Source organism: Ixodes scapularis, unplaced genomic scaffold, assembly GCF_016920785.2.
Source record: "Ixodes scapularis isolate PalLabHiFi unplaced genomic scaffold, ASM1692078v2 PGA_scaffold8__174_contigs__length_109621045, whole genome shotgun sequence".
Taxonomy (NCBI): Eukaryota; Metazoa; Arthropoda; class Arachnida; order Ixodida; family Ixodidae; genus Ixodes; species Ixodes scapularis.
In genome coordinates, this window is record NW_024609883.1 from 29215837 (window position 1) to 29243031 (window position 27195).

Consider the following 27195-nt stretch of genomic DNA (forward strand, 5'->3'; position numbering starts at 1 on the left):
TGCGCAGAACCTGTGCCCGAGGAGCTGCACACTCTGCCACGCAGACTACACGTCATCCACTGCCCACGTTATGTACCAATGTTCAAAATATATTTGCGTACGACACACACCCTATACCTATGACAAGGGGTGTCGCAAACGTTTTTCGAACCTCGATTTTGACCTCGAACCTCAAGGGTCGACTGGTTCGCCGAACATTCGACCTTTCACTAAACTTCGAAGAAGAACGACTAATGGACAGTGTTGCCCGGCTGCTACGCGAATATCTCAGAATTTTGGGAAACAAATAGTTCAGAAAGTAGTTTCTTTTATATTTTATAAAGTGGTTACCAATTTTTACAACATATAAAAGCGAAAATATGCGCTTTTAACGCTTTCGTTAGTTATTTATGCCAGCCAGTAATGCCAATACACTCAACAAATATTGCGCTTTTCCTTCGCCAGGCGGAGTCAACTGGCTCCTTTTTTTTTTTTTAATTATCGCGCATGCACACCATAGAGTTATTATAATGTACGCTAGAGGTTCAAGTGGCGCTAGTGTGCTGAAGCAAATTGAAGCAGACAGCAAGCAGTCGAAAATTGACTTCCGGTAATGCATTTCTATGGGAAAAAGTGAGTGCATTTTCTCCCTGCGCTCGATCATAAGAGCAAATATCCCGAATAATTCGTACGTACTAGGTAGTTTGGAACATTTCTCAGTCAGGCCAACGAAAGAATTGGTCAGTTACGGCGTTTTTCTCTCGAATTCATCGCACTAAAAGCGGTGCTAAAACGGCTTCGTACGTGTATTTATGTGCACTGTCGGACACTGTTAGCGCGAACGCGGCGTCGGCGATTTCCAGCATGGGGGATATACATGCCAAACGAACGAAGGACATCTGGAAAATCAAGACCGGCGGCAAGAACTACGCAGCAACACCGGATCAGTAACTTGCAGTGCATGTATACGATCAAAATAAATTGAAGGCCACGTAATCTATTCCGATTTTAAATAAGTGAGTACCGCTTTATTCTTTCTGTCCTGAGCGAAGCTGCGTGTTCTACGTTCAAAATATCACCCCCGCGCTAGACATCTTTGAGAACAAGTGCGCGATAAAAGCTGCCCGGCAGAGAAAACAATACGAAGAGACACCTTTCATATCCCACGGACTTCATTCTCTACGTTGAAGGTTTTTATTTGCTCATGCACGACGGGATCATTTTCATATGGTGACAGGGCTGGCATATTATCAATATACAAGCGTCACCGGAATGCTGGCGAGCCTTGAACACACTCTATGTTTGTTTCGATCGTAATTTTGCTTTGAATCGTCGCTTGTTTTTACACACCTGCTGCGGAACACACGTTTGGGACTGATAAGCAGCGAAGTTAAACATCGCTCACTGATGAAGAAAAATGCGCAAACTAAAAGCAATTACACTTTTACAATGTCAATTAAGACACATACTATTCGGTACGACCAAAATAACCAAAGTGTTCCATGTTATTTTCCGGCGAAGAGACAAAATGCACGCGCGTTTTCCCATAGGAATTCACAGGAGCACCGCAAAAGTAGACAGGTTGCTGTCTGCTTCAATTTGCGTCACGGAAGTCGCATAGACACTAGCGCCAGTTGAACCTCTAGCGTACATTATAATAACTCTATGATGCACACGGATGTCGAACTTCAGTCGAACCCTTGTCGAACATCACGTTGAAAGTTTGAAAAAGTCGAGCTTAGTCCAACTCGAACCTGGGCAGGTTCGCGACACCCCTAGAAATTCTACATGGTATTCCAAGGTAAACATAAACAAGTAATGGCGGGAGTTCCTGTGGCCGGGATAACTTTCGGTTGACCAGCTTCTTGTGCACGTCTCAATGAGCAAGAATGAGCATCGCGTCATTGAAGTTTTTCTCGAAGAAGATCGGAACGGGTCTGTCGAAAACCGAACGTAAGATAAATATATGTGTGTTTGTGGACTGTACAGCACCAAGAAGCACCGCATGTCGTTTTATTTGGCCTCCGGGGCGAAACTTGTGTACACGTGAGGCATTCGAAGTTAAATGCCCACAAATCAACAAAGGTATTTAATTGCTTCGCATTATTCGTGCACGGTAGAGCGTGTCTGAGAACAACATCACTTCATCAAGTGCGCGGCCTCGCCGTGGGTGTTTGAGCTGGCCAAGGCGAAACTACGCTACGTCTTTCGGACGTGGTTGAAGGAAGGCGCGAAGGATTGTGCCACTCGTGCTCGATCGTGCCCTGGAAAAAGCGAGCGGTGCGTTTTCGACGACGAGTTGAGATATCGCGACTGGGACAAAGCCGTCGCAGTGTGTAGTACGATAGCACCGCTCGTTCCCCGCCAAAATCAAGCGGTGCTGTCGACGGCCATCGAGTGGAGATAGATCGTGACTGCGACAAAGTCGACCCACAGGGGCGATGCCGCGAATGATATTCACTTGCTCATTCGTGTTTACACCTGTTTCCACGTGAATGATAATCACGTGGATACAGGTGTAAACACGGACGTCAAAAGACTATTTTGAATTCTAAAACCAAAGGTACAAGAAAACTAGTTACACGTTCGACTTGTTACGATCGCGCGACACTTGCATGGGGACATATTACATTATTTCTTCGAACTATTCTGTTTGGGCAGACACAACATTGGCAGACACTTCAGCGCTGTTGTGTTTGACGACGTGGGCGAATAATGAAATTGAAGGGATGGTACCAGTGGTTTGTGCTTCACGTCTTGCATTGATCGTGTCACAAACAAACGCTTGATTGCACACCGAAAAAAATTCTGGCTCTCGAATTTCGAAGTTAAAGTGCGTGAAATTCACTTGGAGCCAAGCCCAAGGTTCGGCTCTCCGCCTTTTCGCATGGAACCGAACCCCCGGCACGGTTCAATGCGGAAAGATCCCTCCGATTCTGAAGTCCTCCGCGTACACAAACTCTGAAAATCTATTTTTTTTGTGTGTTTTTTTAGTTTGTGGGTTTTTGTTTGAGTTTGTTCCGAACTCTCATATAAACCGTTTGTCCACAAGCTGCTACGCATTCATAAATTAACGCCAGCAAGTAATTTTACTCCAAGATTTAAGAAAAGAAACTATTATTTTATGTATCAAATATTTTATGCAGTCGCAAGTTGGTTTGTGTTATGACCAACCTGCGTTGCTAGAATAAAAAGTTGTATATGGGCGAATATTAATCAATCTTCATTTGCATAAAAACTTTAGTGTGATTCTTTCGATCAAGTATCTTCGCTGTCCGGAAGAGTCGGCTGTGTGCATCTTTGATCGATCCTAGTGTTCAGCGTACAATCGATGCGCGTAACAGAGTCTGCGTTCCAAATCTTACTCAAATGGATCCGAGTTACTCCGGCCGGTCGTGTCACGTGACAACACAGATTGAAAAGCGCTGGACGAGGGTAGGTTTTGGAACGCCGGGCTACAAAACGCTTACCCTGGAGTAAGATCGAGTAAATTTTGGAACACGGCCAGAATGATCGCTCTCGACGGCCGCGGCTCGCCGCAGCTTTTATTTCGCGGAGATTTGCCGCAGCAAAGTTGCCCAGTCAATTGCAGATCATTACAGCACTTCAAAAAGCCAGTGGACGCGGGAAATATAACAGAAGACCCATTTAATTGCGGAGCACACGAGACATATCTGGAATGTTTTCTTTTAAAAATATGAAAACAAAACTTTAACCGGAACTGTTTTCGGTTCCTTGTTATAGCGGCCGGAACCAGTTCAAATGCCATCTATTCAAACTTGCGATCTCCAACATCAGAAATAAAATAAAGTTATATCATGTTTTTTTACTGTTAAAATGAAAACCTGTACAAACGGGAGAACATAAAATTATATTTAGAAACATTTTGAATACGACACTATACTTCGTTTCAGCTTTGGTCCAGACGCAGCCAAAGCTACAAGCGCGAGCTCCGGGCTTTCAGCATCCCTGCCAAGCACGCGCGCTCGTGCAGTGCAAGCACTGTTCTGGGCCACATGCTCGCGCTTGTAGCATCGGCTGCGTCTAGGCCGAAGCTGAAACGAAGTATAAGAATATCGGAAAGAAAGAAGAGCAGAAAAATGGAAAGACCCAAAGAGAACTCTAAAGAGAAGCCCAACTTCCAGGATCGCCTTCTCGGCGGGCCGCGAGAGCGGGGGAGGGGGGGGGGGGGGGGGGGGGGGGGGGGGGGGGGGGGGTCGCAGGCTATTGTTTCGGGTACCGCTGATCATTTCTTACTTCGCGTATCCAAGTTGCAGTTAGAGAACTCGGCAAAGTGTTTTGTATCCACAACAGTTATAAGGTATTGCAAACAAAAATAACTGCTTGTCGGTAATTTCAGTTTCTTATGGAACACCATATCCTACCCCGCGTCGGCAAACATCAAAATGACAGCAAGTTTTCCTGACATTACGAATTTGCCACCACTTGCTTTCGCTTTAGATTTACGGACATTTATCTACAGCATTGAAACATTGCAGTTGTTGTTTCATTTTCATCGTGATCAACGGGCGATACTGGGAAAAAGAACTGCTTTTATGCAGCTTGGCGTGCAAGCATCTGCAGCGTGGCGTGAACATATATCTTTGACAAGCGGCGGCTGCCAGCTGCCCTGCTAGCAATCGTCTATAAAGCAAGCAACAACGCAAGATTGCACAAATAAAATAATGAACATCATTCAAGCAATGTGCCAATCGATACAGTATTGTGTGGCATTTTACAGCGGTGCTGTTAATTTCCCCAGTTTCGTGTCCGTGGACAAATAAATCCGGACAGAACTCTCTGGACAGCTCCTAGATGGCGGCACATCGTACAACTGCGCTGCTCTTCCTTCTTCGCCAGAGTGGAACGGCTTAAAGTTTTTGTTTAGTGAAGTAACGTCAGCTACTAGAGGTGCGAGGTACAGGGTGCATTTTAGGCTCTACAGATTTCTTTAAAGAACAAAAAGCCGTAAAATATACGCTATTGGGGCTTCTGCAAGTGAATTATATGGCCAGGGGGATATGATATAAGGAGCTAATCTTCACGATAAGTCGGCTAGTCAACTCAAATATGTTAATTATCTCGTTATTAGTGAAAATAAACATACGGTTTTAATAAGCAATTGGATGAGTTTTTATCGAAAGCCACTACATCATTTTAGACAAACTTGGACGGTCGTGGGAAGCAGGAAGTAGCGCTTAAGTAACCACTCCCACAACAGACGCAAGGCTGCCGGTGCGATAAAGCGGCCGTCTATTATATACTCCGCGTTTGCTGACCGCTAGCCTTCTGCCTGTTGCACGAATGGTAGCCTTAGCGCATTACTGCGCTTCCCACGTGCTCGAAGTCCTTCTATAAATGACTTAAGTATTTAGTGGAGTGTGATGGCGGTCAGAATAAACATTGTTTTCGGAACAATACGTTTATTTTCAAAAAATTGAAAAGTTAATACAAATTCTAGTTAATTGTTCGACTTATCTTGACGATCAGCCCCCTATATTGTGTACCCCTGGCCGTGCAACTCACCTGCAGAGACCTCAGTAGTGTAGCTTGCACGTTTTTTGTTTTTTTTTTATTTTATAACTAAACTTTAAATCTTAAAAGCTCCCTGTATAATTCAAAAGTTCAGGAGGTGTATGCTTAACTCCTTGACGTCCAGGCTTAGTGCGTGCTGGGAAATATGTCATTCATATAACTGACAGGTTTGGCGAACTTAATTGTGTTAACGAAGGGTAGAGAAATGTCTCGAAATGACTTTTTGTGAGAGGCGTATTTAATAATAATTGCTGGGAATATCATTTTTTTATCTGTTATGGAATAGTTGTTACATATAGATAATGACACCGTTATTTAAAGAACGTTAGCTACGGCTCAAACAGCTTTTTTTTTTTTTTTTTTGGTTACGCTATCACTATATTCAACACTCTAATGCCCAAAACTTGTTGAAGCCCAGGTTTCATGCTAAAAATACTAGAATTTAGCCCAAAGCAATTTTTATTTGATTACCCTATTATTTCGCTGTGATACAGTTCGTATAACAGGTTACGTTGGAATCGAATGATGTGTGTACACTTGGAAAGACCAATCAAATGCTAGCAAACATACTATTACGTCTCATTTTCTATGTGATACATTTTAGTGTAATTCATGTGTTGTAGAATTGTCTTTATGAGTGGCAAATGTAATTTTAGTTACTATTCTATGTACACAATATATTGATGTGAGCAGTTTGCTTGTGTTTTTGTTTTGTTTTACTGTGTTCATTTTTAACTGCTTTCCCGCCAAAGTGTGTATTGGAGCTAGGGCCTCGTCAAGCTGCGCTAGCCGCTTCTTGACCTCGTTTCCCCTTTTTTTCTCTGTAAAATGTAAGAAGACAGATAACAGTCTTATTAAAATAATAATTATTATTATTATTATTATTATCATTGTTGAGGGGAGGTGCGGCAGCCAGCTGTATACCTGTGGCACTGCCACCCCCTCGTCCACGTCACCAACGCGCTGTGTTCGTGACGCGTCTCGGCTCATCTTGTGATCCTGCTGGCCTTCAGGCTCACATCCAAGGGCGGGGCCCTGTTCGTGAGCTCGTATGCACCCGGCTCAAGACACGGTATGACGGCTACTCGTCCTTCCACGTGACGGCTGCGGAAGACGAAATGGAGAAACTTTTTGATCCCCTCCTCTGGCCAGAGGGAAGCCTCTTCAAGGAGTTCACAGGCCAGCTGACTGACAGCCGTACCTATCAAGCGGTATCTCCAACACCTTTCTCCAATAATGCCGAAACAGATACCTAAACTAGACATTTATTATCAAAATGTCCGAGGTCTCCGCACAAAAGCTAATGAATTTTTTTCTAACGTAACCCTAACTCATGCATCTATTATTGTGCTAACCGAGACCTGGCTCTGTTCGAATATTTCTTCATCTGATCTCTTCCCACCAAATTTCACAGTATTTCGACGCGATCGCACATTCTCTACATTGAAAAAGACAGGGGGTGGGGTGCTGATAGCAATTGATACGTCGTTACAATGCGTTAGGCGTCCAGATCTCGAGACATCATTTGAGTCAGTGTGGGTAGAGCTACAATGCGCTAATGGCGAGCGTATCCTTCTCGGCTCTTATTACTTGCCCCCTGATACCTCTCCTGATGATTTTAGCCAATGTCTACTAGGCATTGAGCGCACAACCAACGCCCTTGAAAAATTTAAATTTATGGTTCTTGGCGATTTTAATGTCCCCAACATATGTTGGGAAACAGCCTCTGCGTCCTCAAAACATTACTATATTATTCAAAAATCTCATCTTTTGCTTAATTTCGCATCATTTACGAACTTAAGACAATATAACTGTATCCCGAACACCCAGGGCAACATGCTTGATCTTTGCTTCTCGGATCTTGACTGCATAGATGTAACTGAGGGTGCGTCAGGCTTGGTTCCCCCCGACGGATATCACCCCCCTTTGGAGATTAGTATACCTGTCCGACAGGGCATGAGACGTTGTTCACGGAAACATCCTGAAGGGAATAGACACAATTTTTGCGCTGGAGATTATGTTAGTTTGTACGATCATTTCTCCAATTACGACTGGTCCTCAATTATCCTGTGTTCTGACGTTGATCAACAGGTTCGCGATTTCACTCGAATCGTCCGAGAAGGAATGGATCAATTCATCCCGCTTCGTAAAACATCAGGCTCAAAGTTTCCCTTCTGGTTCTCGCACGAATTACGTACTTTAATGAATAAGAAATTGCGCGCTCATCGAAAGTTTAAAAAGAACGATACCCCCGAATTAAAATCAGAATTTGGGCACTTTAGGTCTCTCTGCAAGGAAGTTTTTAAACGTGATCGTCAGGCGTACACTGATTCCGTCGAGTTGCAGCTAACTAAAAATCCCAAAGAATTCTGGAAGTATGTTCGCTCTCGGTCCCAGAAAAAAGGTAGAAGAGAGATCACCCTGCTGGACTCACAGGGAAACTCGACGACAGATGTTTGTGAAATTTTTGCACGCCACTTCCAGTCTGTTTTTAAGCATCATCCAATCCCTTCAACTACTGCCGCGCCAGCTGTCTCTGGGAATGCATCCTGTATTGCACTCTTTGACGAGGAGCTACTGCATGAGTGTGTAAAAAAAATGAAACCATCATTGTCTTCTGGCCATGATGGTATTCCGTCAGTCCTCTTGAAGGCATACAGTGCCATATTTATTCCTGTTCTAGTACAGACTTTTAACAACTGCCTAAAGAATGAGGTCTTTCCCGCCATGTGGAAAACGGCACTTGTTGTACCTGTGCATAAGTCCGGTCCAAAAACAAATGTGTCGAACTACAGACCTATATCTCTTCTTTGCACATTTTCGAAGCTCCTCGAAGTGGCACTACGCAAAATATTGTCATTCAATCTCAAGCGTTATCTTATCCCTAACCAACATGGATTTATGGCGGGTCGCTCGACCACAACTAATCTCGCCTGTTTTATGTCAACCGCTGCTCACGCCGTCGCTAACAGAGGCCAGCTTGATGTGATTTACTTTGACTTGAGTAAAGCGTTTGACATTGTTAATCACGAAATGTTACTGGCTAAACTGTCAAAGCTAGATATTCACAACTCATTGCTTTCATTGCTCGAAAGTTATTTGCGTGACCGGAAGTGCTTTGTTAGCTCGAATAATAATTTTTCTGCTACTTATGAGGCGACAACGGGTGTGCCTCAGGGCTCCGTTCTCGGACCTCTTCTGTTTTCAGTTTTTGTTAATGATGTTTCGACTGTGATTCGTCACTCTTCATTTCTTCAGTACGCAGATGATATTAAGATGTTTATGGAGGTACGAGAAGACCGAGACTGTGTTTTGCTACAGAGAGATGTTGATGCTTTTGAAGAATGGTGCCGGGGGAATGACCTAAAGATAAATAGCTCTAAAACGAAAGTCGTGTCGTACACTCGTAAGACACATAACATTGTATTCCCATATGTTATTCAGACAGACCTTTTGGAACGTATGAACAGAATCAAAGATCTTGGCGTAGTGTTTGACAGCACCTTAATCTTCTCCAGTCATGTGGATCACATCGTGAACGCAGCTCTACGCACGCTCGGTAGTGCGTGCCGCATCACTAAAGAGTTTATTAACCCCTGCACATTTCTTATACACTACAGTGCATTGTGTCGACCACAGCTTGAATACGCTTCTGTTGTATGGAATGGAATTTGTGCCACAAATTCCTTGAAAATAGAACGGGTTCAGAACAAGTTTCTTTCCATCTATAGACATCGTTGCTCAGCGCGCATTGTACCCACCACTACTGATGTCCCTGTCCCTGTTCAGCGTAGCGTGGCACTACCTACCCTGCTTCGTAGGAGAGAACTTGCCGATATCTTATTTTTATACAAACTTGTCCACGCCGTCACTGATTGCACGGTATTGACGTCAAGAGTACTCTTAAAAATTCCTCTAAAAACAACAAGGCAAAATGCGTCCTTCTGCAACAGGCGTCTACTCAACCTCCACGATCCTGTGTCCAGACTTGGGCATACTTATAATTCTTCTTTTTCTGAAACACTCGACATATTTAACAATAACACGCTGCAGTTTGTAAAAACGTTAAAGGCCATCACTTAAATTAGAACTGTATGCACTAACTTGCGGCGTTCACGCCGAAATTCCCCACTTTGAATGCATTTTTTTTTTCTTTCTTTCTAGCAATTGGTGTTGGCGGTAGTACCCTTAAGCTTATCGTATGTTGTGACTTTGTGTTTACTTTTTATAATTCTTAAGTGTATTTTTCTAGGGCTTGTCCGTTGTTTGTGTTGTCCGTACTATTGCTTTATACCCTGTTCTGCCTTACATGTTAACACAGTGCACCTGTACCAAGACCGCAAGGTTGTTCCCGGGCACGAATAAAAACATTGATTGATTGATTGATTGATTGATATAGTAGGCATTACAACGTATAAAACGATTACTTTTAAGCAGTGATAGAGTGCAGGCGAGCTGGTAATTAATCGACATCTTGTAAACCCTGAGATGGGGTTTACAACATGTCGATGTCGATCGTTCCCCATCTCAGGGTTTACAAGATGTAATTTTTTTCACGTGCTAGGCGCTAAGGTAATGGCGACATATCCTGTAACAATGGTCCACATTACACTTGCAACAATAGGTATATGAAAAACTGTTTCGTGCTGGTGGTGTCGTACTTTCACTGCAGTCTGCTGCGACAAATGGGCATGTGACCACCTTCGTCTGGATGCAACATCGTCCTGGGGAACACCTCTGGCTACTCTCCGCTAACTGGCAGGTGGGGTCACTCAAGGTTGCCACCCGAGCTCTTAGCTCCCTCCCGCCGTCTGTAATTCTTCATTAAAATCGATAGAGGTTGACATGCTTCTCGTTTAATTGGGAGCAGCACCGTCTGAACAGGTTTTCCTGAGGTGAATTCAGCCACGTCCAAATCGTCAAAGCCTTGTCACGATATGTGTCCTCTTTTGCTTAAAATTTTCAGTTAACAGCAACAGCCTCAGTAACTTCTCAAGTATGTTTCATGCCATCATCTCAGCAACTGAGAGAATCATCATTCAATTTTCTCAGCAACATCGTACACTTGGCATTTGATTAAGTACTGTCATCAAGTAAATGCCAGTATACTCTCCGAATTTACCTTCTGTCACGTTCAGTAAATCTCCAGTAGACTAGGCGCAGTGTAGCTTCATCTCTTCAACGAGGAATATAATCTTTACCGCACTTGTGAACCTCCGGAAGTAGATTAAAGAAGAAGCGACCGTCGCCGACATAGTGGAAGCGTCACTGAACGTTAAAAAGGCTGATTCCACCAAATGCTCCCTTTATCGAATTCTGTCAATAGAGCCTCTGCCACGTCGTGAGTCGATGCTATTGCCCCCTTGGATCTTCAGAATATCCATCGCTGGTCTCTGTACCAAGGTCAGAAGGAACCGCACATTAAAAGACCTGTGAAAAATTAACCTACCTATGCTTGTCTTGCGTTACTGAGGGCTGGACAATGTTTCAGTAGACCCACAATAAAGTTTAACGTACTTTTTTGAGGCCTGGGGATTAACGCACGATAGTTACCTTCTGCCATTAATTTAATCACAAAAGCGAGCTGCTAGACTATTAAGATACCCTTCTTATTCCCACCCATCCTTTTTAATAAATTCTGAATTTTCTTCACTCCGTGAAATAAAAAAGTATAAAATTGCATGCATAATGAATAATATACTAAAGCAAAACAATCTCTTCCAGCGAGTTTTTTTTTTTTTTAAATCGTGGTGCTCGACTAACAAGGTCTAACATATCCGGCCACTTTAATCTGCAAAGGTGTCATAATGTATACGGAGGGCGATTAATAGAATTCTGCGGCACTAAAATCTGGAATACTCTACCACCGTCGGCCACGCAATCGAACAATTTTAACAATTCACTAAGACAGCATACATTTTTTGAAAGAATGCGTCTATGTTTATCTTAAGCCACACACCCCTCATAAACAACTGATGCTTGGTCGTTTTGACAGCATGTTTGAATAATTATCATTGCATTAGTGACGTTGTTTGTTAATATGTAACAGCTTAGTATCTACATCGGTCATTTTGTTTTATGATTTCATGCATTTTTAACAGTGACTGTTTTCGTGCATTAATCAAAATGGACCCCAACTAGTCAACATGGCTATGGGCGCAGATTTTTTTTTTCCATGAATCAGTACTCTTGATGATGAAAATACAACAAATTTGAATTAGAATTTGAATTTGATGAGTTACGCCATCTGGTACATATTCATTATCGCCATCATCACTCAAATCATCAAGGCTATTGTCGTGACCCGACGGCATGCAGCTTACAATGTCTCGAGGCGACTCGGCTTAAAAATATACACTCACAATGCATATCGAAACACCAAGCGTGATTCGTAGCACCTCTGATACGGGCGTAAGTATCTAAGTAGAACGCTTTAAGTAGGCACATGTGATAGACAAGAAACGTTCTGGTGTAATACTGCTTCAGAATACAAACAACGCAAATACGTTTTGTTAATAAGCTTCAGAAACAATTAGGTTTGGCAAAGCGCGCAAAAAACAATGTTTATACCTTTAATTCCTACGAAACTTCCACATACTGTCGGCGTCGTAATCGCATCCCGCCACTGCTAGGTTCCGCCACTTTTCAAACACGCCGCGAAGCCGCCTCGCGGGCTACACTAGAACTACATAGACGCGAAAACCTAGGCGATCTGTTTTATCGATGACAGATTGGGTGTCCAAAAGTTGAAACTTCAAGTCGAAAAGATTTTTTTAATTGAAAAGATGACACAGCGTGTATGATCTCGGGGGCGTTAGAGAAATAAATTAGTGCAATCATTTGGAGCCCATACCAGACGTCCGTAACATCAGGGATAGAAAAGTGATTAATTCAGTTGAAGATTGATACTGGTAGGTAAAACGTTCGCATATCTATTGGTTCATTACGTCTATTATATTTGAAAATTTACTACGAACGTGGGCAACATGCTTCTTGTAAGACATACTATAGAATATACATCGAGAGTCATGACATGATCACATCAGGGCCATATGTTACGAGAATAAATATGTTTATGTATGTTTTTGAATGTAGTTAAAATATATTGGTCTTGCAATTTCTAACATTTATATGAAGGGATTTATTTTCATATTATGCACTTAATTTTTAACGTAAAATTTTTGTTTTGTTAAAGGGGAACTCCGGCGATATTTCTAACTACCCAAACTAACTATATTTTCGGAATCACCGGCCCTTTCCGGTATGCCATTTAGTATCGCGAAATTCAGAATAGTTATTGTGAAATTGGCGCCTGAAAATGATGCCGAAACGAACATTCAAATATAACCGCGCTTTTGCCGTGACTTCAGGAAAAGGCAGGCTTGCAAGTCGGCCGGGCGGTTTAAAAATGGACTATGCCGAGAATTTGTTCCGTGTTGCTGTGCGCGTGCTGGAGCGAGCTTCCAAATAATTCATTTGACACCAGGAAACTACTTGTAATCACTTGACAACAGTCTACAGTCCAAAGAATGAACCCCTGCCTTCCGCTGACGTCAGTTTTTCATTGTTAACTGTAGACAATTTCACATCGAAAAACACGGTGATGATCAAAATTGTAAATTCAATATATTCGCGATTTTTTTTTTACCAATATTCGGGGGACTATTTCAGCGATGTTTGTTGGTGTGTTTAGCAAATTTTCAGGCAACTCGGGGACTACGAATAAAATGCCGGAACACCCCTTAAAAAAGTTCGGGTATCCTAAATAATCACACTCGTATCGTCATACTCTCATGTCGTTTACATAAAACAGAAATAAAAAAGGAAATAAATTCTCCCTCGGGGAACACCGAAATTAATGTGTAGCAAAGGCGACCTATGCTCGAGTATGGATTGGAAACGGGCAACGGTTCTGGATATAGGACTCTAACAGGGAAGAACCTCGAAAGCCATATGAAGATAATTAATCTCAGAGGATAGCAAGGTCGAGAGAGTCGAATGTTTTGCTGAACTCAACAAGGATGCTTATTGTTGACAACTTTTGGCACTAAAGAGGGGGATCGGTGGCCGAGTGGTCTAGCACACACCAGCTCGGAGCACGTGGAGCGAAAGCTCGCGGTGCCGAACCCAGGGATCCTAGGCTCAATCCCCACCCCTGCCCGTTTCGATCTGGATGAGCATCGTACCGGCGTGCGCTCGTGTATCACTACTGCGTGGTGCACGCTTAAGACGCCAGGCTAGCAGTTGTACTGCACTGGCTAAATTGCTCATCTGCAGCTGAGACACCAGACGCCCACTGAGGCAGACTAACTTCCGGCTGTATAAACATACACACAACAATTTGCTTTGCTTTGGCTCTAAATATAACCTTTTGAAAAGTGCGCGCCACCAGTAGCTACTGCGCAAATTATCCGAGTTCGCCATTATTGGGGCACGCACTCTGCGCATGTATAGACCTCTCCGAAAAATTCCCACAACGCATCTTGTCAACTGACGTTGACGCTTGCGCTCGTTGGTATTTCGTGGTTAAAAATTAAAAACATCTGAAAGATACGGACACGAACAAGAAGGAAGACGAGCAGCAACGTGTAGTGTTCTGTTTATGGCACGAGAATGGTGGGCCATTGTCAGATTTTACGATGTCAAGTATCCCAAAGAGGCGAAAGATTTTTCCGAGTTTTAGAAGAACTTGCTTTGCTGACGTTAATCGTGCCATTTCCACTACTGGAAATCTCGAGTGTTCATGAATTATGACAAGCATGTGTTTTCTGATGGTAGGAGACCATGGAGGTTCACTGCAACCTCCGACCAGGTTCTCTCTGGAAGTTGCGTCATCTGCAGCGGTTCCTGGCGAGATTTGTCATCACAGGCCTGGCAGGCTATGCAGGTCTGAATGGTGTCTGTGCAGAGCCTGTCCATTTTAGGAAACCACACTTTGTTTCTCAGGAGTTGTTTGGTCTTAACCATGCCTTGATACTCAACATGGGCCAGTTGCACTGTGCGTAGGCGAAGGGGTCTCGGGATTAAGATTTTTGAGCCACGGAGTATGATGTCCTTGTGTGTGGTAAGCTTCTCCTGCAGCCTCTTGAGGGTGCCGATTTTGTCCTGGTCACAGGGTAGGAAAAATGACTTCTCGAGATGTTGCCAGTTGCCAGTGCTGATGGTTTCGGACACAGCCTTGTACATTTCGTCTGCAGCTGCACGGATCTCATCAAGGGAAAGGGCTTTGGGCTGTGCTGTGTTTAGGGCGAGGCACACAGGGTGGCGGGAGAAGTAGTCTGCTGAATTGCGATCGCCTGACTGGTATTGCACATGGAAGTCGTAGAGCTGGATGCGAAGTCGCCATCTTTCGATTCGAGGTGGTGTGTTGGTTGCTTGCGGGGAGAAGATTGTTTGGAGAGGCTTGTGGTCTGTGACTGCCACGAAGGGTGCTCCATAGATGTATAGATGAAAGTGTTCATAGGTCCAGACGATTGGTAAAGCTTCCCGCTCAGTTTGTGAGTACCGCTGTTCAGTTGGTGTGAGGGATCGACTTGGGTACGAGGCTGGTCTTGGGCAAGGATCTTCAGGCGTGTGTTGTGTCAGCACTGCCTCCAGTCCAACTGGACTGGCGTCCACAACCAGGGTGGCGTGGGCCTCTGGTTTACAGTAGGCGAGGGTCGTGTCATCTGCGACGGCTTCCTTGATCTTTTGGAAGACGTCTCTCTGTTCGGGGCCCCATTGCCAGGTGGAATCTTTCCGGAGCAGCTGTCGAAGGGGTGTGGACACAGATGCGAAGTCTGGAATAAAAAGTGAGCAGTACGTAGCAAATCAAAAAAAAAAAAAGCTCCTTAGCTCTTTGGTGGTCTCAGGGGCTGGTGCCTTCTGGATTGTTGATGCTTTGTTTGGCAACACCTTGAGGCCCTTGCTCCCGAAAATTAACCCCCAAAACTCCAGTTTGGGTTGGCGAAAAGAGCACTTCACTGGGTTTACTCTGAGGCCGGTCTGCTTGAGACGTTCGATAGTAGCCTGCAGTGCCTGGTCATGCTCTTCCTGTGTGAAGCCATGGACAAGGATGCCGTCACTTGTATTTAGCGCTCCTGGGATGTCAGCAATGGCATTTGAGATGCCCGTTGGAAAGCCTCCGCTGCGGAAAAGATTCCAAAGAAAAGGCGCTTATATCGGAACAGCCCAAATGCTCTGGTGAATGTTGTGATCATTCGAGATGACTCATCCAGTTTTAGTAGGTGGTAACCATGGTGCAAGCCAATTTTGGAGAGCATCCGTGAGTGTGTCAGCTCTGCAGCCATGTCGTTGAGTGTGAATGTTGGACGTCGTTCTCTCTGGATTGCTGTGTTAGCTCTCCGCATGTCAACGCAAATTCGTACCTTTCTGGGTCTGTGGACTTCGGGACAACCACAACGGGCGAGACCCATGGAGTCGATCCCTCCACTGGCTTGATGCTGTCGGCATCCACTAAGGCTTTAAGTTCAGTTTCCATTTTTTTTTTCTGTGGTAGAACGACACACGTCGTGGCTTTTGAGCCACTGGTGAAACAGAAGAGTCGGTATAAAGGTGCACACGTGTGCCTTTCAGCTTCCCAATGCCACTGGTTAGTTCTAGGTGTGCGGCGAGTGGATTGCCTGTCTGAACAATGTTGGTGATCTGCAAAAGTCCTAGTGTTGCTGCAGAGTGGGGACTGGCCCTTACCTTCGGCGATGACATGGACGGTCGTGTCACACGTTGCGGCTTTGTGTTTGAGCTGCACCTGGAACTTGCCGACGAGAGGTAGTGGCTGTTTCGAGCCATATGCGAAGATGTGACACTCAGATGGACTCGGGGCTGGTGTTGGCAATAGCTGAAGAAAGGTAGCCTGTCCCATGGTGTCCACAGTAGAGCCAGAGTCTATGATGGCTAGAACACTGCCAGGACAGCCAAACATGACTCTGGTATGAGGAAATTGCGGGCTTGTGTGGTAGACTTGGAAGATTGACTGTGTCCGTGTCTTCACGCCGCTTTTAATGTTTAACCTCTCGACAATCCAACATTGCACAACGCGTCGCGGGGAATTGTGTTGCCGTTTCGATGTACGCTCGGGCCGGCTCGTACGCTCTGTGCGTCCTTGAAGTTGCTCACTTCCTTCTTTCTTACCATTGCAAGTTCGAACAAAAAAAAAAAAAAAAGCGAACACATGACAAAGCTGACACGTATCCTGTTTTGTTACCGTCCTTCTTCTTGGCGTTCTAAGATGGCAAAATGCTAAAGAAACACGAACTGCTCCGTGTATGTATGGGTACTCGTTCACGCGCCGTACATTAGATTTTCGTAGTGCGTGGAAACGCCGATGGGACCCGCTGCGTATTTCCGAAATTTTCTATTGGAAACAAGGGCCGCATCAGCGTTCGCCGCAAACTCGGCTCAGCTCGCATTGAAAGAGAGTATATGCCGCGTCGGGGTTCGGCGATGACTCGGATTACATCACGCTTCTACCCCAACAAATATTGCGACCGTTAATGTTGTTGTTTGTTTGCTATAAGCTATTTTTGGTGAAAAAGTGCGCATTGTGACGACCTAAATTTTGAAAGGTCAAAGTGAGGTTCGATTTACATATCTTGGTCGTTTTCATCCCAATTCAAGTGCGCTTTTGGGTAGGGTGACCAGACGTCCCGTTTTGACCGGCACGGTCCCGTTTTTGAAGTCCATTTCTGTCGTCCGGTCATTTTGTCTCTGTGAAGCTACGTGTCCCGCTTCTCCGGAAACTCCCATAGTTCGACGGAAGAAATCCGAAAGAAAATATTTACTTTCTACAGACGTTATTTTATTTAAAGAAATACTATAGAGTATAATTTATATATATATATATATATATATATATATATATATATATATATATATATGCAAAATATAACTCCCCATAGAGTATAATTTTTAGTTTTAAGTGGTCATATAGCTCTCAATACATTTTGTTTACAGAAACCTGTGGTGGAGACGTTTTCTGTGTGACTGAATTTGTTATGCTTTGTTTCACAATATTTTCTCTTTGTTTACCCCTTTGACGATGACATTTTGTTTTCCCCAAAACGACGTTTTTTAGTAGTCGGATTTTGTTTTTAAAGGAATAGTATAAAGAAAGAGTCAATGCGTGGGTTTTTCTTGACTATTTAGCGAAAAACGTACATTGTTAGCAAGCAGGTCAGGTTTGGAAGCATCAGTGGACCACTTCACAGATTCGCCCCCGCGCGCTTTGCATTCTGGGAAACCTGTGGGCCAGGAGCGGAGCGCGTATGGATTTTGCTTTCCACTGATTCCCACAATGCATAATGTGGCATTACGCCGTGATGAGGCGCTCCGAGTTTTGGAATAAGTGTACTTCAATGTGAAAAGTTGTCCCCTTACTTCCATTCGGTTTCATTTTGGCGTATCCGCTTCCCCGAGATTCCGACGGTACTTAACAGAGCGTCTCCCTGGGATGGCTCTCACCTTCTGAATTCAACTCTGAGGAGCTTTAAAACTCTGGGGCAGCCGACATGCGAAGCGGCCGTCCCGCGCAAATCACGTGCGCGAAGTACTTAATTTCAAGACTATTAATAACACCAGGATAAGTGAAGCAATACGCAAATATCACGATTAAAGTTTGCCAAATACAGAAAGATAGCAGCATTTCCCGCGGTGCGCATGGTTTCACGTTTTGGCGGGCACTTTCAAATGTGTAATCGCCGACGAACATGTACGACGACGAATGTTAAGGGGTTAAAAATTGGGAGGAAAGCAACGTTCTTAATGAAGAAGCCCCCAAAAATGTGAGCTTTTACATTGGAATCAACAGCACGTAGCAGAGCTTTTATCTCTGCCTGATCCTCACTACCGCCCTTCCCCCGATGTCCTGTTTTCTGCTCCGAGGATTCTGGTCACCTTACTTTTGGAGCGCAGAATTTTTCATTTTGACCAAAGAGTATGTGTTTGGGGACGATTCTTGGAATGAAAAAGAGCGCAAACGGCAGGCTTGGCCCACTTTTAGAGTGCAGCTCTTAGGCAGACATGTACAAATTACTCAAGAAAGGTAGTTAAGTTAAGTTACTGAGTACCGACGCCAAAAGTAATTAGAGTAGAGTAGAAATTACGCATTTGTAATAGTAATTGAGTAAACTACTAACTACTGTAAAAAGTAGCGAGTTACTTTGAAGTTACTTTTGAAGTTACTTTTTTATATTTTTTTTTGTAGCAAAATGAACAGCAGTTTTGATCAATGAAAAACCCTGCTAGCCTAAAATAAATGCAGTCTATTTATGGCTTGCGTTTTTGCCAAAATACTTTATTCGCTCGCAGAAGCAATTGACTTTCAAAGTTCTTGATAGGAAAGTTTTCCCCTTTTCCTTCTGAGGACGCCCCTAGCCAAGCTAAATTGACGTTCCACCGACGGGCTGGATGGAACGGCAGCGTTGAATTTGAGAAACAGGCTGTGCAGGGTCGGGTAAGGGAGTGTCGGCATCTTAGGTGTCCATGACTAAACATGTGAGGTTTGCCTCGGGTAGAGGATCTTCTATAACAAACTTTCCTCCTTTTTTCTTTTTTCTTCGTCAAGTTGAGATTGTTATGGCTGGCCCCTCTTTATTCCGACGTCCTTCTGAGAGTACGCTGAGCGAGTGCACCAGACCGTCAAGGGTTAAAGTCTCGCGCCACGACGATGAGATCATCCGGACGACTGCGCGTCCCGTTGTAGTGCTAGTGCTACGCTACTGAAAAAAATTTGTTTTGGTTTAACAGATGATGAACCGAAGTATACTTCGCCGCTGACGCCGGGTCCAACAAAATGATCTCCCAAGGGTAACTCGCAATCCTCCCCGGCGACTAGAATGTTCTGGTGCGCCTGACGCGCCTGACACGCCTGACAAGTAAATCGTTTTTAACAAAGAGGAGGTCTCCCAGGCATGGATGGTCGGAAGGACGCGAAGGATTACGTGAACAAGCATCGTCGCTCGTATACAGTTGCAGCTGGAAGCGGGGACGTGCTCCCATGAACGGATTATCCGTGCCAGGGTTTGTGCGCGGGGAAGTCCGGCTTTGCAAAGGCGTATGCGCTGACGACAAGGCGACCATGGGAACAGGCGCCCAGCTGCGAGGTCATTTCAGTGGCGCCTCCCGTGGAACCTACCGCTTGAGTCAGAACTCACTAAAGATAGACAACACGAAAACAATAACAACTCTGGTAGTGTCGTCTTTCATGGTTGCAGCTGGAAACGCGGCGCCTGCGTGCAGTACCGGATTAGGTCAATACCCTACCAAGGCTTGTTAAGCATCTCTTCCTGCGTTCGTGCGTGCCAGTGTTATGTTTTGGCTGCTCGTCGCCACCTTGGCCCAAGGACGTCTTCTCGAACAAGGGGGCCCCTTGTTCGGGAACGCCACTTTATCTGCCGGCGTCTTATTCATTTCTTCCCTTAAACTTTCGTGATGGGCAAAATTAGCACTATATCATTTCGAAAGTAGTTAGTAATTTCAGTAGAAGTTACCTGAAAAAAGTAGTTAAATTAAACTACTAATTACCCAAATCAAGTTGTAATTGAAAGTTACCAAGTTACTCGAAAAAGTAGTTAAACACAGTAGTTTGAGTAGAGTAGTTGAACTACGTCCAAGTCTGCTCTTAGGCGGCCGTTCGTACCTTGAGCGGCGTCGGCGTCGCCGTCGGCGTTAGGTTATTGGACGTTTCCCATAATGACGTCACGAGGAGGGGAGGAGGGAGGAGAGGAGGAGGCAGAAGGAGGGGAGGAGGAGGATGGGAGGAGGAGGAGAGGAGGAGGGAAGATGAGAGGAGGCGAGGAGGAGGGGGTACGGATGAAGAGGAGAAGCATTCCCTCCTCTCCGTACCCTTCCCTCCTCCTCCTTAAGAGCTGCGCTCTAATTCGCCGTTACACGGAGTTGTAAACATCTTTAATTTCTTTGTACTCAACTTATTGAACCTGAACGGGATCATCACTCGATTCGATAGAATTAAATTCAAATAAAAGGAACGGGTGCAGTGCCATAAATATCGATCGTATACACCCCGTAACACGTCTTGTACACGCCGAAGTGCAGTGACATAACAAAAGGAGGTCCCTGGACTCGCAATTTCTAATTTAAGTTAATTATATTTATTTGGATTGAACGACGAACGCGAACACTTCAGACGTGGCGTTCTGTTCGCGTTCGTCGTTTGGAGTTCAGCCTTGGCCGCTTCAATGGTCAATAGCTTGAAAACAAACAAAATAAATAATTAAATTAAAATAGCACATGATCTTTTAATTTAATTTAATTACTATACTTATTTTAATTAGGCGACGAACGCGATAATAAAAGTCATCTAAATATAGAGAGTGCAGTCATAAATAACATTCACATACACACTGTAGAATATAGAGACACGGAACGAATACGAAGAATGCAAAAAAAATTGTCTAAATACGAAATTCCAAAAGTCCAAAGAAAAATTTTAAGGCAACGACCTATTGAAAGTGTAGTGTCTGACAAACCCTCAACAGTCCTGGAAAATATTCACCCCCAAACCGCACACCCCTTTTGCTGTAACTGATGACGAAGGACAAGTTCTGTCTGATGATCAGTGTGCTGATTGCGTAATCAACTATTTTTGTTCCATCTTCACCATCGGAAATCTTCACGTCAATCCGGAGCTTCCTGCCTTCACTCATCCGTCTATGGAAACCATTATCAGAGACTATTCTGGGGTTATCAGCGCCATTGGAAATCATAAACTTTCCTCAAGTTCTGGCGATGACTTCAACAACTCAAAAATACTTAAAAATACAAAGCATGCGCCATCTCTGTTTCTATCCTATAACAGGCTGAAGTTGCGCTAGTTAATTCTTAATGCAAAAGGAAACGGTTAGCTAGAACGATAGGGACGAAACACAGAGGGAGAAACAGAGACATACACACCGCTGACTATCAACTGAGATTTTATACCTCTTCTTGATATTTTTAATCCAAAGATTCACATCTAAAGCACTGCCAATAAACCAACCTAAATACTTACATGACACTAACAAATTAAATTAAATTATTACATTTGGTCACTTTACATTTGGCCCTGACCCACACCACAAACCACCACCGACACATATCCCTCTTATTCCCTTTCATGGTGCCATGCCACATTGCAAAAAAATTGCAGTGGCTTAGCTCGGCTATGCCAGGATATACGTAGCGTGAGCTCAGGTTCAGCTGGTTATTCTTAACTTTCCTGGTTGTCTAGGATTAGCTTGATTATCATGCTTACTGCTGCCTCAATGGCACACACACCGTATACGCATTATGTGACAGCAGCAATTTCGCTCTCCTTCTCCATGGCTATACCACACTGGCAAACTCCCCGTTATATGTATACCCTGATACCTCTGCGCATGCGCACAAAATGAGAGGCACTACCAGGCGGCTCCGGTGCAGCGTCAGACTTGGGTACTACGCAACGGAGGCGCACTGCTGGGCACGCGGCGGCGCCAGTGCGTCTGCCGCGGCTATGACGTCACTCATCTGGAATGCGCAGACCGGCGAGGCGCGCGCGGCGGCGGCGGAGCGCGCCAGCTGTGCGCCAGATGACGTCACTGCTCCTCGCGCATGCGCAGCACGGCTCTCCAGGAGCCACGCGAAACTGCTCAACCTCGGCCAGTCTAGCTCACGCTACAAAACTGCCTTTCTTTCTTGCTGACCGTGACGGAGGGCATGCTCACGCAGCCATCGGCGCTTTCCTCAATGGCCAAGGCCTCGAGAATCTCGCGTGCAAAGGCATTCCTGTGTCGTTTAAGAATAGAAACGCTGCTAAAACTTGGCCTGCACCCGCACGTGCGGCAATGGGCTATAAGGTGCCCAGCCCCCGTGCCCTGAACCGACGCTGAATCAATTGAAAAAACGTTTGTATTTTAATATAGTTTAAAAAAAAGTCAAAATATCTCCTTTTGATCCTTTTTGGTAATGTTGGGCAAGTTCCTACTTGTAACATTTTAGAGATATTTTAATTACCTTAACATGACCACAAAGTTCGAACCTAATTCTCTTCTACGCATACGTATTCAATATTATATGAACAAATTTTCATTTGAATGAGCAAATGTTTCGAGAGCCTAGTAAATTCGGAATCGATTTTATTAAAAAAAATACTCTTCATATTTGCTTAACGTTTTATTGGTAGCAAGGTATTATAATATATATCATAAAATTACAATATATATCTTTTGTAGCGTTCAAGTTTTCTCTTGTCAATCTCTTGAATTACACTTCCTTTTTGCTGTATGTTAATTGTGCATCAATACAAAGACGAAAGCTGTTCATGAGCACAAAAATAAACAAAGGAATGAATGAATGTTACCTTGGCCTGTGTGCAACGGCTTTTCGTTACACTCGAGCGTAACGCTTTTCACATGAAATCCAGCCAAAAAACGCATTTTACGTTAAAAGGACAAACACGACTCAGGTTTTGTTTACATGTGAACTGCCATGAGTTTACCTGAACGAATATAAGTTGTTTACTAAATTTCACGTCCTCAATTGCATGAAAGTATAAGAGGGTGTCAACGGTGGATGACATTGTGGTGTTTTTCTTTATAACAAGCTCTCTGTCACTTTACAAAGACCAGATAGAAATGGCGTAGTCATAACTCGCGTGATGCGTGATTGTTTTTCTTTTAGAAAAGCGATTATCAACAAACAGAAGAACCATGTGCTTTCGCAGCTTTCACGGAGTATCACGCTAGAAAAATGAAAACCTGCAGCCACCGTTCAAAGAGTCTCGTAACCTTCCACCGATTGCCATTCATCGTCAACAGAAGTTCCGTATAGCTACTTGGGTATCCAGCGCAATATAACGCCCTAGTGTAGATCAACTAAATATGAGCATATAGAGTTACTCTTAACACCTCGAGAACTAGCTCCCTGTCTCGTCTATCGAGCGAATGATGTCTTCCGCTGATGGTGACTCAAGCGCCCACCTGAGGATGTCTCATGGCTTCAAGGTCACTGCACTTTAACACCCAGTCGCTCGTCACAATACACCATAGAAGAAAGAAGTACGTGAGTTTTGACACAATCAGAGATACATGCCCGTACTCTAGCTGGCCCCCACTTCATCCCAGTTTTAGTAGATAGTTCCGATAACCCCGATAGTAGCGTTACCAGATTTCCCGCGTGTGTTATGGCGCACGCATCGTTTCGTTGTCGCTCGTCGTTATCTAAGTTATCGGAACCAAATGCTCAAACTTTCTCATTTTTCGAGTCACTAGTCCAGCCGAGTCACTGGTGATGTCTCGAGTCACTGGTAGAGCAACATGCCAATCTTTTGAGCCCCAGAATGAACGCAATATGGAGAGCTGTCGGCTACTCCGACTCCATAGTCCATGCTGACGCGAGTCACGTGACTCATCGAGGGGCGCGGTGTGGCGAGCTGCCGGACCGCCGAGCGGGTGAAGCATGGTCTCACCTGAAGCTCTGCGGAAGTCCGGCGAGGCAAGTGGCAGCGTCGTCGTCGTCGTCGCCGACGCCCGGTTGGCCCGGCGACCGTCTCCGTCCAACCCTCGTTTGCGCCAGGCTCCAACGCGAAAGGGACGAGAAATCAACGGGCGCGCTGTGCGAGCACGACGCTGACGACGCCACGCAAAGCGACCTCGCCGTCGGCCGACTGATAACTCGGAGCCCCCCTTTCCTTTGTTGATCGCTTTCGCGCCGATCCGATAGGGCCCAGCCCCGCGCGAGCGCTCTCTCGCCGCGTTCACTGCGCGTCACGGCGTCACCGGTGGACAAAGGCAGACGCGCGTCGTCGTCAAAACGCCCGAACGGAAGTGCCGGCAGCGCGCAGTGGTCGGCCGCATCGAGTTTCTCTCGGCCGCGTTCCAAAAAGCAGGCGCCCGCGCCTCTACTACCGAACGAAGGTCGCGTGGCTGAGGCCTCGCGCGTCCTCCCTGTCCGCCAAACTTCCGCAAAGTTGGCGGGTTCCGTCAAGTTCGCCGAGTTTACCGGGAGTTGTAATAATTGTGTGTTTGCTCGGACACTGGGAGGTTGGTGAGCTCCAATGGTCGTCCGCTGTCGCCGCTGTCGATGAGAAATTTAGCCCATGCATCACAAACCGTCGGCCTTTAACGTGCACCATGAAGTAGTGATATACACAATCGCACACCGATACGAAGTTTATTCAGATCGAAAAAGGGGTCCCAGCGGTCCGCAGCGCGAGCTTTCGCTTCACGCGATCCATCCGAGGCGTTGGCACACTCGGCCACCGGTACCACGTCAGTGATGGACCTTTTCCGAATTCCCCGACCAGCGAGGAGCACGCGGAACAGGCCCCTCCCTCAAGGCCCTCCCCTCTTTCCCCTTGAGCAGAGCGAACGCTGGAGACGAGCCGAGAGATTAGAGAGTTTTAGTAGACCGTTTTCATCTTCCGCTCCGCTCTGAGGGTGCCAAACTGCGCATGCGCGGCCCGCTTCGCCGGAATGGAAAGCGGAGGTCCAAAAACGCGTTTTAGTAGAGCGTTTTCCTTCAGCGTAAGAGCGTTTTGAGCGGGTTCGAAAAATTTGCTTGCGTAGCCCCACAAGGGGACGTTTATAGTACTAGTAAGACGAAAAAACCTAAGCGTTAACACCAAGATAGTAAAAGGGAGCGTGATTGTAGAGGTAGTAAAAACGAAGGCGACAATAGTGAACACAAAAGAGTAGGCACACACGTGAAGAAATATTAAGCTATAAAATATAAATACAATCGTTCCACCTTGTGTGCGAGTGAAGCCGAAGGTATAAGCATGAGCATGTTGCTCTAAACGGTACCTGCACTGCACGAGCGCGCGTGCTTATTAAGGACGCTGAAAGGCCGGCACTCGCTCTTGTAGCTTCTGCTCCACTCGAATTAAAACTGAAACAGATTTACTTATTCGAAGTAGAAAAATAAGAAAAAAGGACGAAGTTTGCGCATTGCGAGTACATCCTTTTGCGTAGTACGAGTACAGTGTTGCTCAAGGCTAGCAAGGCGTCTGCACGATGAATCCCCGCTGTTCTCAAGGAAGGAGACTTCTACCAACGAGATTAAGCTGGCGAGACATCGAATCTATGATTCGTATCCCTCGTGCCACCAAGCGCCGAAGCTTCCTTTCCGAACGCGGTTTGCTGGATATTTCCAACATAGAAAAGAAACCCTTTAGGAAGCTATCCTGCTTAAAGAAGGACCTGGCTGTTCTGCATGCGGGCCTCCAAATACCAGCACCCGACAGATCGGCGCAGGGTGTTGCCAATCTGGCGAGACGCTTTGCATGGTCTTCCTCGACTGGCCTATCCCAACCGTCTGTTCGTACTTGGATGAGCGCTTGGACGGAACTTGTCGGTGTTCTTCACTTCTGTGAACCTCATCGTGGATCACATCAACATGAGGTTCGGCCACCTGCTCGCTGACATGAACAAACATAGGTGGTTGACCCTGGCGAAACTAGAGCAGTGCTCACAGGTTGCACCCTGCATGGTTTGTGTAAAATTTCGCGTTTCCATTGTTTCTAGCACAGCTGCTCTGTCTGGTGAAAAGTTATTTTTCCTATACGCCAAAGGTGTACATGGGCAGTGTCAGGACAAGTCACGACGAGCGCGTTTGTAATCTATGAGTATTAGTAGGCCACTTTTATGAGCCCTCTTTGCTCTACTTTAGGCTCTGCGAGAAGCATCGTCCCCGCCGCGCATGCGTGGCCCGCTCTGAGTTGGAGCGTATAGTTAGCGGAGTGAGCGTGCGCTCCGCTTCACAAATTGTAGAGCGGACTGCCCTCTGCGTCCTTAGCGTGATCGCTTAGATCTCAAGATGGCTGCACTTACTCAATACGCGTCGATGTTTTTGACCGTGACCTCAGCTTGAAAGAGGTCGAATCAAGAAGCAAAGCGTACGCCCTGCGCGTAAAAAGTAAACCATTCGATTTGAGTTCTATGTAACACAAAACAGCATAATCAATCGAAGTGAACGAGTATCACTTTGCAACCAGCACGGCGTCGGTAAAGTCGTCGCGTTTTGAGGACGTCCTGTGGCTATGCAGTCAGATGTACGGGTGCGCGTGCTTCTGTGCATGCGCCCTCCTGTCGATATGCCACTGAATGCTGACCACGAGCATAGCGCTCGCAAGCAGCACCAAAGAAACCAATCCTCTCAGCTTTACTTATTCACACTCGCTCGCAACTTTTGAATTGTTTAACTTTCCTCAAGAAATGTTTCCATTGGATTTCCTTGGTAGATTTAGAAAATAATAGAAACTTGAATGCAGCCTTTTTAAAAGTGCAACCCATGGTGCCGCTAGTCTTCGAGGCCGCCTTATTTTGGCCAAGTGTCTAGGGAGCAAGAGAGCTACGTCATTGTTTTCGCGGATGCGAGTCTAAATGTATTAGACACGAATGCTGCGTCAATACTGATTATGAAATGGGTTCTAGTCACACGTCTCACACTAAAAGCGATGCCCAAAACATGGCGGCCGAATATGTTACCCGGTGGTGTTCTGAAAAGAGTTTCCAATAACGGTCGAAAGAATATTCCACGTCAATTTTTTGTCTGGTGAGAACCAGACAGGCATAAACAATGCAAAATTTAGCAAACACAACCCTGGACTTCTAAGCAATAGTGGTAGATTAGAACAGTTTTCAGAAGTTTCGTTTTGAATTCCGGCGTAGCGGGCCTCGCATGCGCAGTTTGACGGCCTCAAACCTT

General features: G+C 45.2%; 1 protein-coding gene across 1 annotated transcript in view; it reads right to left on the bottom strand.

Moving 5' to 3' along the window:
* The window catches only part of LOC115327797 (tyrosine-protein phosphatase non-receptor type 23), a 41910-nt gene extending 17646 nt beyond the window's left edge, over positions 1-24264 (bottom strand). Inside the window, exon 1 of the mRNA XM_029988835.4 lies at positions 23957-24264. The gene's annotated coding sequence lies outside the window, so the exon portion shown is untranslated. The remainder of the gene's footprint in view (positions 1-23956) is intronic.
* Between the last annotated feature and the right edge of the window lie 2931 nt (positions 24265-27195).